Source organism: Triturus cristatus, chromosome 8, assembly GCF_964204655.1.
Source record: "Triturus cristatus chromosome 8, aTriCri1.1, whole genome shotgun sequence".
Classification (NCBI taxonomy): Eukaryota; Metazoa; Chordata; class Amphibia; order Caudata; family Salamandridae; genus Triturus; species Triturus cristatus.
In genome coordinates, this window is record NC_140591.1 from 1,245,921,391 (window position 1) to 1,245,933,402 (window position 12,012).

Below are 12,012 nucleotides of genomic sequence, written 5' to 3' on the forward strand. Positions count from 1 at the left end.
GTTATGCTAGCCAGAGCCTCTCCAGCTAGTGGAGATGCCTGCCCCCCCCCCCCCCCGACCGCTCCACTTTTGGCAGCAAGGTCGGTGGGAAAAATATTAAGCAGGATAGGTGTGTCCCTTCTCAGCCAGGCCCACCCGTAAGGTGTCCTGAGCTGAAGTGACCCCCCTCCTTTGAAAATCCTCCATTTTGTTTTTGAGGATTTCAGCCAGTAGGATTAGGAGTATGCCCCCTCCCCAAAAGGAGCGGACATACAAAGGGTTGAGTCACCCTAAATGTAAGTAGCCCTTTTGCCACTGCCTTCAAGCACCTGTAACACTTCTAAATGGTAAACAGACATAATATCGAATAAAAAATATCGACTGGACAGAATATCGAGTTTTTAATATAGAATGGACAGAATATCGAATTGCCAAAATATAGTGGTGAAGAATATCGAAAATCAGGTAAGAAAAATCGATTTAAATAATATAGAAGTAAGTAATATCGACAGTCATAATATAGTTGTTAAAAATATCGAATTTTTTTATAGTGTTTTTAGTGTTAGTATATGTGTTAAAAGTATGTATCAATTTTGGAATGTATGTTTGAATATTTTTAAAGTAATGAATTTTATGTTATTTAATATGTGTGTAATTTAATTCCGTAGCGGGTTGTGGGTTTATAGGGGATTAGGGTGGGGAGTAATTTAATTATAGTACATTAAATAATAATTTTCAGGAATTATTAATTATTTTTAATTTAATTTTGCGTTTTACTTCTGTAGCGGGTTGTGGGTTTGTAGAAGTGGGCCTCAGCTAGGCTTACCAGTGCAAGGGGTTCGCCCTTCTCTGCACAGAGTCCTCAGACCAATAGGAAGAAGTTGGCACAGAAACTGGAATAGAAAATACAAAGTTTAATAAACCTCATGAGGTGGAACTACATTCAAACAGCACCCTTCGGTATTGAGTGAAGTAGCACACTGAACAGAAAGCGCATGGTCCTTTTATACCCACACAGGGGCTGAAAAAAGGCGGTACAAGTATACATGAGAAGAGTTATGCACATAGATGGTCATACAGAAATGCACAGTCAACAGTAAAGGAGGAGCTAGCAGTTGCTGACTCTGGTAGAAACAACCTGACAGCTACAGACTAAAAACAGATGCATGGACAGTTAGACTCTTCTGCGCATATGCAGAGTAGCAGAGTCTAAGTATAGCCAGTCCTTTAAACAGAACACAAGGGTAAACAACAGTGAAGAAGGAAACAGCTCTTGGTGAGCACATGGCAGACAAAATGGCTGCCAGAAATACAAATGGTTTCCACAAAATGGACAAGATAGCCTCTAAATACGAGATGGATTCCGCTAATGCTAATCCAATCGCCGCCAATTTACAACAGATGACCCTTTAGCATTAGCTGAAGACATCTGTTCCTCTGGGGTAATCTAAATATGCATCCCGTACATCTATTAGCATTATTTCGGCCACTTCTTTATTCAGCATTTGTTGGGCCTTTGTCTCTGCAATATTCCTTTTGACAGGTATACAGACAGAAATGCAAATAGAGCAAAGCATTGGACCACATTGGATACATACACAGCATGTGAAAAGTATCGTAATAATTATACACAGGATAGTTAGTAACTTCCAGCCCCAAGCAGAAACGAGAGTCCAAAACCATCCAGCCAAAGTCCAAGTACCAGTCTCTGGATGAATTTCTGCAGTAATCTTATGCAGCTTTGATATTGCGTCATATACTGAAGGTGAGTGATCCGGTATAAATGCAACAGCTGCTACCGATGATGCGACATGCACCACTTCGATCAGCCAGAACCACGTCTAGGACCATTCGGTTCTGGAGAGCTACAATCCTTGCAATTTGCAGCTCCTCCGTAATGTTCCCAAGTGCCATAGCTGTCTGATTGGTAACAGCTTCCACAACTCTAGTTAATCGTCTTACTTTCCTACTGTTTAATGCAGCACCCACAAAGGAGAACAAACCTAAATTAAAATCGACATATTGTTGCAGAGTGGTATCAGTTTGGTCTACTTCGTCAGTACTTATTGTCCTCTTGTATCTATTTCTAGTGATATCGTTAAATAATTTAAGGTCCCGGTGATATGATGCAGGTGCCAGAAACACAGGGGGCAATAGAAAGGACACATAGCACACGCCTAACCACCCAGCAGGTAGTTGATAATATCCGTGGCTACCACAGATAAAATAAGTATTGTGTGAGGCTATGAAAGTGCTATTGTTTATACCTTCAAGACAGAATTACAGTACATTCACTTTTCCCCACTGGAATTCTTCCAATACTGCTTACGCATAAATCTGCTTTAGCTCTGGTAACAGAAATCACAAATTGTTTATTACTGGTAAAAGTTCTCATATTTGTGAAGATATATGGCGTTGAAATATTGTCCGGTTGATACTCTTCCCATTCCCATTTGGTCCCTTTGGCTTGAGGATAACCATCTTTATCTTGATAGCATACTTTATTGAGGCGAAAAAGAAGCCCGCCTACTGTGCGTCTTCCAGATACAAACAAAAGCGCATACCAAGCTTGACAAGAACCATTATGAGAAAAGGGAAGAGGAATAAAAGGTGTTCCTCCTTTCTTTTGATGTGCAGGTATCATCCCACACACCCAACAGTTGGTAGTATTTGTGGCATTATGAGTATGATGCAACATCTGGATAAAGGTATTATTTAAGTAGGATTGTCGATGCTTCTGCTCATGGTAGGGAAGCGTAAAGTAGTGGTGTTCAACTGATACTGGAGTAGTGGCGGTCAAAAGTTCTCGAGCAGGAGCCACTTTTTCAACGAACCAGGTTATTACTGCTATAGCCACCATAGCAACAACAAACCCTATAGCACAAATGATCTTTCTCTTAGCAACAGTTGATCTCATTGTGGACATGATCAGCTTATTGTTGAAAACAATCGTTGGAGCTCTTATCCCTGGGCAGCCTTTTATTTATTCACCAAGGGTCAAGACGGGTGTCGCTACACTATACAGAACTGATCCCCCCCATTGCCACATTGGCATTCCGTTTCACTAACCCAGGGAGGTTGCTCAACCAGTCTATTTCGACGATGCAGGCTCTTTCCGTTGTCTCAGTTGGTATCGGGATACTCCAGGAATTGTGTGGTCCGGGAAGACTTCCTCAGGTTCGTCAGGTGATATGGCTTGGTCTTTCTCTGTATCCAGGATGTCCCGATGGTCGATCAAAGCAACAGGATCCACCAAGGTAGACGGCACTTTCTTGCAGTGGGTGGAGTGCACCCAGTTCCTCCTGTTAGTCACTCCTACCGCAGTTCTCGTTGAAAGGAGCACCTGCTCCGGGCCGCGCCACCTCGGTTCCAAGCTGCTCGACCTCTGGAACGATCTGATCATCACCTGGTCTCCAGGCCGAAGTCCATGGCCTTCACCTGCAGACCTATCAGGAAGAGCTTCTCGAACCTGTTGATGAATAGAGACCAAACTGTCAGTCAATTGTGATAGGTAGTCACTCATCAATACACATGGCACATCATGTATGGGACGTGGTTTAGGAATTCCCCAAATGTTCATAGGCCTCCCAAATACCACTTCATAAGGTGTAAGACCAGACCGTGAACGTGGCACTGATCTAATGGACAACAGTGCCAAAGGTAATGCGTCTGGCCAATTCAAGGATGTGGAAGCTAGTATTTTCGCCAGTTTCAATTTAAGTGTGGCGTTATACCTTTCCACTAACCCTGCTGATTTTGGATGGAAAGCAGCGTGGAACTTCTGCTTTATCCCCAACCCCTTCAGGACATATTCGACAACTTGCCCAATAAAATGGGGTCCGTTATCACTCCATAAAAGTTTACAAACACCAAATCTAGGGAAAAATTCCTTCAAAAGCACCTTTACTGTAGTGAGAGCTGTATTGTCCTTCGTAGGGTATGCCTCTATCCATTTACTAAAGGCACATACCACTACCAAAACATACTTAAAGTTATTACAGAGCTCAAGCTGGATGTAATCCATTTGCAAAACTTCAAAAGATGCGGTTGGCGTAGCAAACCCTCCTGTAGGAGTTCGTGTCCCTTTACCAGGATTATGCTGAAGACAAATCAGACAAGACTGAACCATCTTTTTAGCTGTGCCGGCAATTTCTGGATGCTCCCAAACTTGCGAGATGCAATTTCGTTACCGAGGAGGCTCCAACATGTGCCGGCCCATGTGCCATATGAATCATAGGTTGTAAATAGGCTGTCAGCAATCTCCACTTGCTCATCTCTTTATTCCTCCAACAGCCCTCATCATCCAATGTTCCCTCCTTAGACCATTGCTCAATTTCTTCTGCAGAAGCAGATCTCTGCATATCTAGCACTTCCTGTCTGGTATCATGCCAGCGTTCAGCCTGTGACTTTACTACGTACATAGACGTGGTGCTTCACTGCATGGCAGTTTCACGGGCTGTTTGGTCTGCAAATGCATTGCCTTGTCCTATCTTATCAATTATTTTCTTATGTGCGCTACATTTAACAATTGCTATCCTCTTCGGGTATGTTAAAGCAGTCAAGAGATTATGTACTAATTCTCCATGCATTATTTGCACCCCGTGGGATGTAAGAAAGCCCCTCTCCTTCCAGAGTAGCCCAAAATCATGAGCCACTCCAAAAGCATAGCGGCTGTCTGTATAAATGTTCACAGATAAGTCAGTACTAAGTTCACACGCTCGTGTCAAAGCTATTAGCTCAGCTGCTTGAGCTGACTTCTGTGGAATACGAGCTGTCTCAACTACCGTCTGAAGTGTTGTAATTGCATATGCAGACGTTGTACCATCTGGTAACTTCAAACAGGACCCATCAACCCATAGTTCCCCATCAACACTTGAAAGGGGCGTGTCTTGCAAATCGACACGACCCTTTGTCTGTTCCTCGGTAAGGAATATACAATCATGAGACTCCTGTGACTGAGACTGAGTCACCGGATATGGCACCAAAGTGGCTGGGTTTAGTATCGCACATCTCTTTAGTGTAATGTGAGGGGCCAGCAATGTCAATTCGTATCCTGTCAGACGAGCACTAGTTAAATGCTGCGTCTTAGTCTGATTTAAAAGGGCATCAACCGCATGGGGTACTAGCACCAACAGCTTATGTGACAAAACTATTCCTTCACTCTGACGTATTGACACAGCTGTTGCGCCAACTGAACGGAAGCATCCAGGTAACGCACGAGCAACAGGATCAAGTACTGCTGAAAAATATGCACAGGGACGCTGTTTGTCACCGTGTGTCTGCACTAAAACTGACAATGCGCATCCATCTTTCTCGTGTACATATAATGTAAAAGGCTTCGTATAATCTGGAGTACCTAACACTGGTGCTGAACAAAGAGCTTGTCGTAACTGTCGGAAAGCAGTCTCACATTCATCTGTCCATGGGAGGGGCATTGGAGTATCTTTAGTCAAAAGTGCTAGCAAGGGTTTAACAATGTGCGAAAATCTTAATATCCATTGCCTACAAAAAGATGTAAGACCAATGAATGCACGGACATCTTTCTGAGTACGGGGCACTGGTGTGTCTAAAATAGCTTGAATGCGATCTGGTGTAAGTGCACGTCCCTCCTTAGACAGAAGGTGACCTAAGTAGGTTACCTTCGGTCTACAATATTGCAATTTCTTTTGTGATACTTTGTGATGATGGGAAGCAAGAAAAGACAGCAAGGACAAAGTACATTTTTCACACTGCTCAGGGGTGTCGGCTGCCAACAAGATGTCATCGACATATTGTATGAGAGCCACTCCTTCAGGCAAAACAAAAGAATCAAGTTGTCTTTTTAATGCTTGACTGTAAATACTAGGACTCTCAGTATAGCCTTGAGGAACTCTACAGAATCTATACGATCGATTATTCAAAGTGAAACCGAACAAATATCGGCTATCAGGATGAATAGGGATCGAAAAGAAAGCATTCTTCAAGTCTATCACAGAGAATGTAGTCGCTGTCGGGGGAACCAAAGTAAGAAGTGTCGTTATGTCAGAAACCATGGGGTATTGTGGTACTACAATCTTGTTAACTTCTCGTAAATCAATAATGAATCTGTAAACCCTAGTGTCAGTATCTTTTTTCAGAATAGGAAGAATCGGACTGTTACAAACATTGTAAGGAACTTCCTCAACAACCCCCACTTCAATGAGATCATGGACAATACGTATGAGTGCTTCTTCACCTTCCTGTGAAATTTTATATTGAGGCAAACGTGGCAGCACAGCGCCCTCCTTGACACTAATGTGTACTGGTGGAATAACCATTTGCCCTACATCAGTGTCTGAAGTAGCCCACAATGTACTAGGGAGTGAAGCTAATGCAATATCCTCTTTAACAAGACAAGCTCTCTCCATCACAGGATGGTTGTCATTCAAGATAACACGTACATCTTCTGGAGAACATCGTATCGTAGCCCTGAAATACTTGAGCATATCAAGACCTACAATATTGTCTGGTGTATTTGGGGAAAGCAAAAATGGACACGGAGCAGTAAATTTATCCACATGGAATGCAAGCGGTTGTGACAGTGGGCTAAGGGAAGGGGTTCCATCGAAGCCTATCGATGTAACGGTTAAGCAAGACAGGGGAGCCCTTGGAACCAATTGTTTAGACAAGGCGCTACGAGTAGCTCCTGTATCAACCAGAAACTGATCAGTGGAGCCCAAATCATTTGCTGTAACATAGGGACCCCTCTGATCTACTGGAACTTCAACGGATTCCTTACCCCAGCCTAGGCAATCCTATGCATGAGCAGAATCTTGAAGATCAGATGGCACATAGTCAGACATTTGATATTGGTTCCTTCTATCAAAAGTGTTAAACCCATCCTGCCCACGTATATTAGCATCAAACCTAGCACGATCACCTGTGCTTCCTCTAGGCCCTGAATATCCTGGACGGTTCCTCATTTGTCCCCTACCACGTGGATACTGCTGAGCACGCAGTGCTGGACAATCGGAAGCCCAGTGCCCAAATTTCTTACAGTACGCGCACTGGTCAGCAGACAAATTTGAACGAGTATAAGGGAAAGACGAACCATAAGATCCACGTCCACCTCTATCACTACCTCTAAAAGGCGGACCATAAGCCTGAGCCAACATAACCTTTGTTTTTAATTCTTTAGTCTTCTTATCCTCATTACCCTTTGCTTCTAATTCCTGGCGTTCATAATACGGAGCCATAGTCAAGAGAGAAACCGGGGAAGACGTAGTTCATGAACTCTCACTGGCTTTTAGGCGACTAGCTATTCCTGGCAACAGGTTTGCAACATATTTATCGACAAACAGATGTCTGCCTGTGTCATCTGTCAATGACTGGCCACTAAAATCGTGGAATGCTTCTTCAAAGCGTGTAAAGAAATCAGAAACCGATTCATCTGCCTTTTGCTTACAAGATGCTAAAACAGTCCAATCTATCTTTTTAGGGGGAATAATCGTTTTTAACTTAACTATTATAGCTGCGGGAAGATCTAAAATTAACTGACATGGCTTTTGTGCGGGTTCCCTTTCTACATCCATTTGTTCTAAGTCTTTCCATAACGCCCCAAAAGCTGCACGATCATCAATTTTACGAACAGTTCTCCACATATCAGGTGGTAATATCAATCCGAAAAATAAATCAATATCAGGCAAAGTCATAGTGCAAGAGCTAATAGCACCCTCAACTTCCTCATAAAAAGCGGCTGGACTTTTCCGCGGATCAGGCAATGCAGTTTTAAGTGCCATTACATCCGTCCTATTCCAAGGAGTGTAAACCCAATTATAAATAAAATAACCCTTTGCATCAATAGAGGCCTTATCATCACTTGTACCCTGTCCTTTAGGAGGAACATACAAAGGCACGGCCTCCCGCATAGGTTTCGCATGAACTATCATAGTCTTATCTGTTCCGGAGATAGAAGCTTGTGCCACGCCAGTCTGAGATGTCTGTGCAGCTACGTCTGCAGCCTTTTTCTCCTCTCGCAAACGGACTGCATCAACACGCAGTTTAACCAAACGCCTGATTGTATCATTCACCTGGGGGAAAACAAAAAGACCATCACGCATTTGCTTACAATTAACTGCTACATCATCGGGCTCTAACTCCTCAGAATATTTCCTAAACAGCTCAAGGACCTCTGCGGCAAACACCTCAGTAAAATACAGCTGCTCCCTTTCATGCCACCCTTTCATACTATCTAGAAGTTCAGAGGCGGGGGCAATGCTACGAGCTGCTTTACGAGCAGCAGATCGGAGCTGGGACGAACGCGCAGTGGTCAACATAGAACGAGTGTTAGACCCGGCCTCGTAGCGTGGCTCTTCCTGTCCTCGCACTACCTAACCTGGTACCAGGGACCCCAAGCACACGGCCCAGCCGATCCTTCCCACCAGAACACACACACGCAGCCCGGGCCTCCCCGTCCATGGCCTCTCTCCTTTCGGCTACCCCGGGCACGCGTGCCCACTTCGTGCACCAAGATGGCCGCCCGGCCCCAGCACAACCCGGGCCTAGAGGCGCCACTCCGGCTGGAGGACATCACGCTTCCAGGGGATGAGAGAGGGAGGAGCAGTTTCTATCGCACCTCTGAACTCCCCTGGGACGATGGGTTTCGATCGGCCCTCCGGCCTCCCTGAGGGCTGGCTCCACGCCTGCTGGGTGTCTGGGACTCCTCCCGACCCGGCCCTGAAAGGATCAAAAGACAATAGCAGGAAACCTCGACAAGCGACCCCCAGGTGACAAGACCCCTGCCTGCACAGACTCCGGACATCAAAGAGGGGTCGACCTATAACAAGGGGTGCTCTGGGACTGTCCGGCAGATTCGCCTTGGAACATCTGAGCCCTGCTGAGTGACTCGCGGCTCCCCGAAGAACGTAAAACCTCCGAACTTGTGCTTGAGCCCTGCTGAGTGACTCGCGGCTCCCTGAAGATCGTAAGACCTCCGAACTTGTGCTTGAGCCCTGCTGAGTGACTCGCGGCTCCCTGAAGATCGTAAGACCTCCGAACTTGTGCTTGAGCCCTGCTGAGTGACTCGCGGCTCCCCGAAGAACGTAAGACCTCCAAACTTGTGCTTGAGCCCTGCTTAGTGACTCGCGGCTCCCTGAAGATCGTAAGACCTCCGAACTTGTGCTTGAGCCTGCTGAGTGACTCGCGGCTCCCCCTGACTCTCTTTGGTCCCGCCGGACCCCACGACGACAAGCGTATCCCCCAGCTCGAGGATTGTGAGCTGTGCGCCGGGTATGCTCCTGCATTGGATCCGTTCCCCCCCAAAGACTGTCCCGCTACCTCCTACCCCCGCCAAGACTCTGGGAGCCCACGCTCTGCTTGTAAATATCTGCCTTGCTGATCATAAAGATCCTGCCACTTCGATTTGATAAAGCTTGAATCCTAAGAACCCTCGGTGTGGTGTCTCTTTGTCGTGTGGTGCCAAGTGTACGACCCTAGGTACGAGAGTCCTCCCCTGCGGAATCTCCCGCCAGTGCCCGGCTACGATACCTTGAGGGTGGGTCTCAGGACAGTCAGGGCCCCCTCCGGGCTCCTCTGAGGTCGCCTTCTAACATTGGTGGCAAGCGACGGGATTCGGGCCCATAACCTAGAGATCGTACCGTGAACGACTGACACACTACCGACAAAGATGGCAGAAGGAAGCGCCATGAGCCCCGCAGAAACCAACACCAACAGGGTGTTCCAGGTGGAACAACTAGAAGAATACACGCACAAAGAACTGAAGCAATTCTGCAAAGAACTTAAAATCGCTACCACCGGTCTCAACACCAAAGAAGATTTGCAGAAAGCACTGAAAGCTTGGGTGGATGCCGGGGCCTCCCGCCCAGAAGGCATGGGGGAGCGACACGACGAAGCAGAACCCACCCAAGGCGAAAGCAGCAGCAATCAGGTGCGAGGCTTCGTGCCAGACGGGGGCCTTTCCCCGGAAGAGCTCGCAGACAGAGAGAGAAGTCGCAATCACGAACTCGAGTTAGCCAAACTCAAAATCGAAGGCGAATTGAAATTAGCGGAAAAAAAGCTAGCAGTAGAACAAATGCGCGTACAAGGCGAATTGGGGGAGAAGAAGCTCCAACGGGAGCACGAAGGAAGGAAGCTCCAACTAGAGCACGAACGCAGCTTGAAGGAGATCGAGCTCAAAGCCAGAAACGAGGAAGGGAGGCCCCCGGGGAACCGAGAGGCGACCTCCCCGGCGGAACAGAAGGTCCACATCCCCAAGGACGTGGTCAAAGAATATTATAAAAATGATGACATTCAACAATGGTTCAAGGCCTACGAGGTCGCCATGACCTCTCATCGGGTCCCGCAGAAGGACTGGGGGGCAGGGCTGTGGGGACGGTTTCTGAGCGAAGGAAGGGACACCCTGCTCGACCTACCCCTCTCCCTGCAGACCTCCTACAGCCACATGAAAGAGGCTCTCCTCACTAGGTACGGCCTCACCCCAGAGATGTACCGTCAGCGATTCCGGGACTGCAGGAAGATCCCGGGCACCACCTGGGTGGAGTATGTAAACTTTTTCAGTCGGGCCTTCGATGGGTGGATCAAGGGCAGCAAGGTCACCACCCCTCGAGGAACTCACCGACCTCATGTTGTGGGAACACCTGGCGGCGAACTGCTTTGTGGAACTACGCCAGCATCTGCTCGACAGCAAACTCACCGATCCCCGGAAGCTGGCTGTGGAAGCAGACCGCTGGACCAACACCCGGGTCCCCCGGAGCAGTGTAGGAGAATACCCCCGAGCCAGTCAGGGACCACCCCGCCAGAGAGGGGGAGGGAACCAGGGAGGGCAGAGAGAGTCCCAGTCGAGTCCCCCGAAGGCCCAACCTCCACCTTTCCCGGCGCCCCCCCACCAGTCACCGGGCCCCCCGGGAGACGGGGGCACCGGGTAACCATCACTTGTTTCCGTTGTCAAAGGCCCGGCACTACGCCAATGACCCGGAGTGCCCCATGGCCCCCCAGGTCCCCCCTGCTGCAAACCCTGCTAGACAGATAGCCAACGTAGCCCTGGGGGAGGAGGTTGAGGACACCGGGGGGTGGGAACCCGCAGCTATGGCCCTAGTGTCCCTGGGGGACAGAAAGATGGTCCCTGGTAGCCTCCTGCCCTCCAACACAAAGAAGTACGGGCAGCTCGTCAAGATCAATGGCCACCAAATAGAAGCCCTGCGAGACACCGGGGCCAGCATCACCGGTGTCCTCAGGCACTTAGTCCCCGAGGAGCAGATCCTACCCAACGTCTTTTGCCCCGTAATTTCCGCAGATAATAGAGAGAGTATGTGTCAGGTAGCCCTGGTGCCGTTTGAGTGGGGAGGGGTGATAGGTAAACTGAGGGTTGCCGTAAGAACCTCCCAGCCGGTCGACTGCCTCTTAGGGAACGACCTGGAGAGTTCTCCCTGGAAGTACGTCGAGCGCAAGGCCCACCTAGAGATGATGGGACTCCCCGAGTGGGTGTGTGCCACCACCCGATCTATGTCCGCCCGACTCACCCCCCCGGGGGAAGTCGAGGACCCCCCGACCGAGGGAGTCAGAGCAGTCCCCGCCGAGGGTCCTCCCGTCCCCCCATCGGGAGGGTCAGTCGCCAGCGACGAACCCTCACCGTCCGACACCACCCCGGTCCCCGAGTTAGGCGATCTGGCTGAATTGACCCCGTGGCGCCACGAGGGCGGGCCCACCCGGGAGGAGTTCTGCCGGGAGCAAGCCACCTGTCCTTCCCTGGTCGGACTACGGCACCAGGCCGAGGGCCAAGCCGCAGGCGACCAGACCGGAACACACCGAGTTTATTGGGAGAATAACCTCTTGTACAGTGAGCAGAAGTCGGTGGAGCTAGGATCCGGCTGGGTGCTGGTGGTACCCCTACGCTTCCGAGACTTCCTCCTGGGCTTGGCCCACGACGTCCCCCTCGCCGGCCACCTGGGTCAAGACAAAACCTACAGCCGTCTCGTGACTCACTTTTACTGGCCTAGGATGAGAGTAGCTGTAGAAGCCCACTGCAAGTCCTGTCCCACGTGCCAGGCTAGTGGGAAG

The 12,012-nt window shown here is 48.6% G+C and overlaps 1 long non-coding RNA gene across 1 annotated transcript in view; it reads right to left on the reverse strand.

Moving 5' to 3' along the window:
* Positions 1 to 878: 878 nt before the first annotated feature.
* The window catches only part of LOC146805669 (uncharacterized), a 198,682-nt gene continuing 187,548 nt past the window's right edge, over positions 879 to 12,012 (reverse strand). Inside the window, exon 3 of the long non-coding RNA XR_014967871.1 lies at positions 879 to 3,448. This is a non-coding gene — a long non-coding RNA (uncharacterized LOC146805669). The remainder of the gene's footprint in view (positions 3,449 to 12,012) is intronic.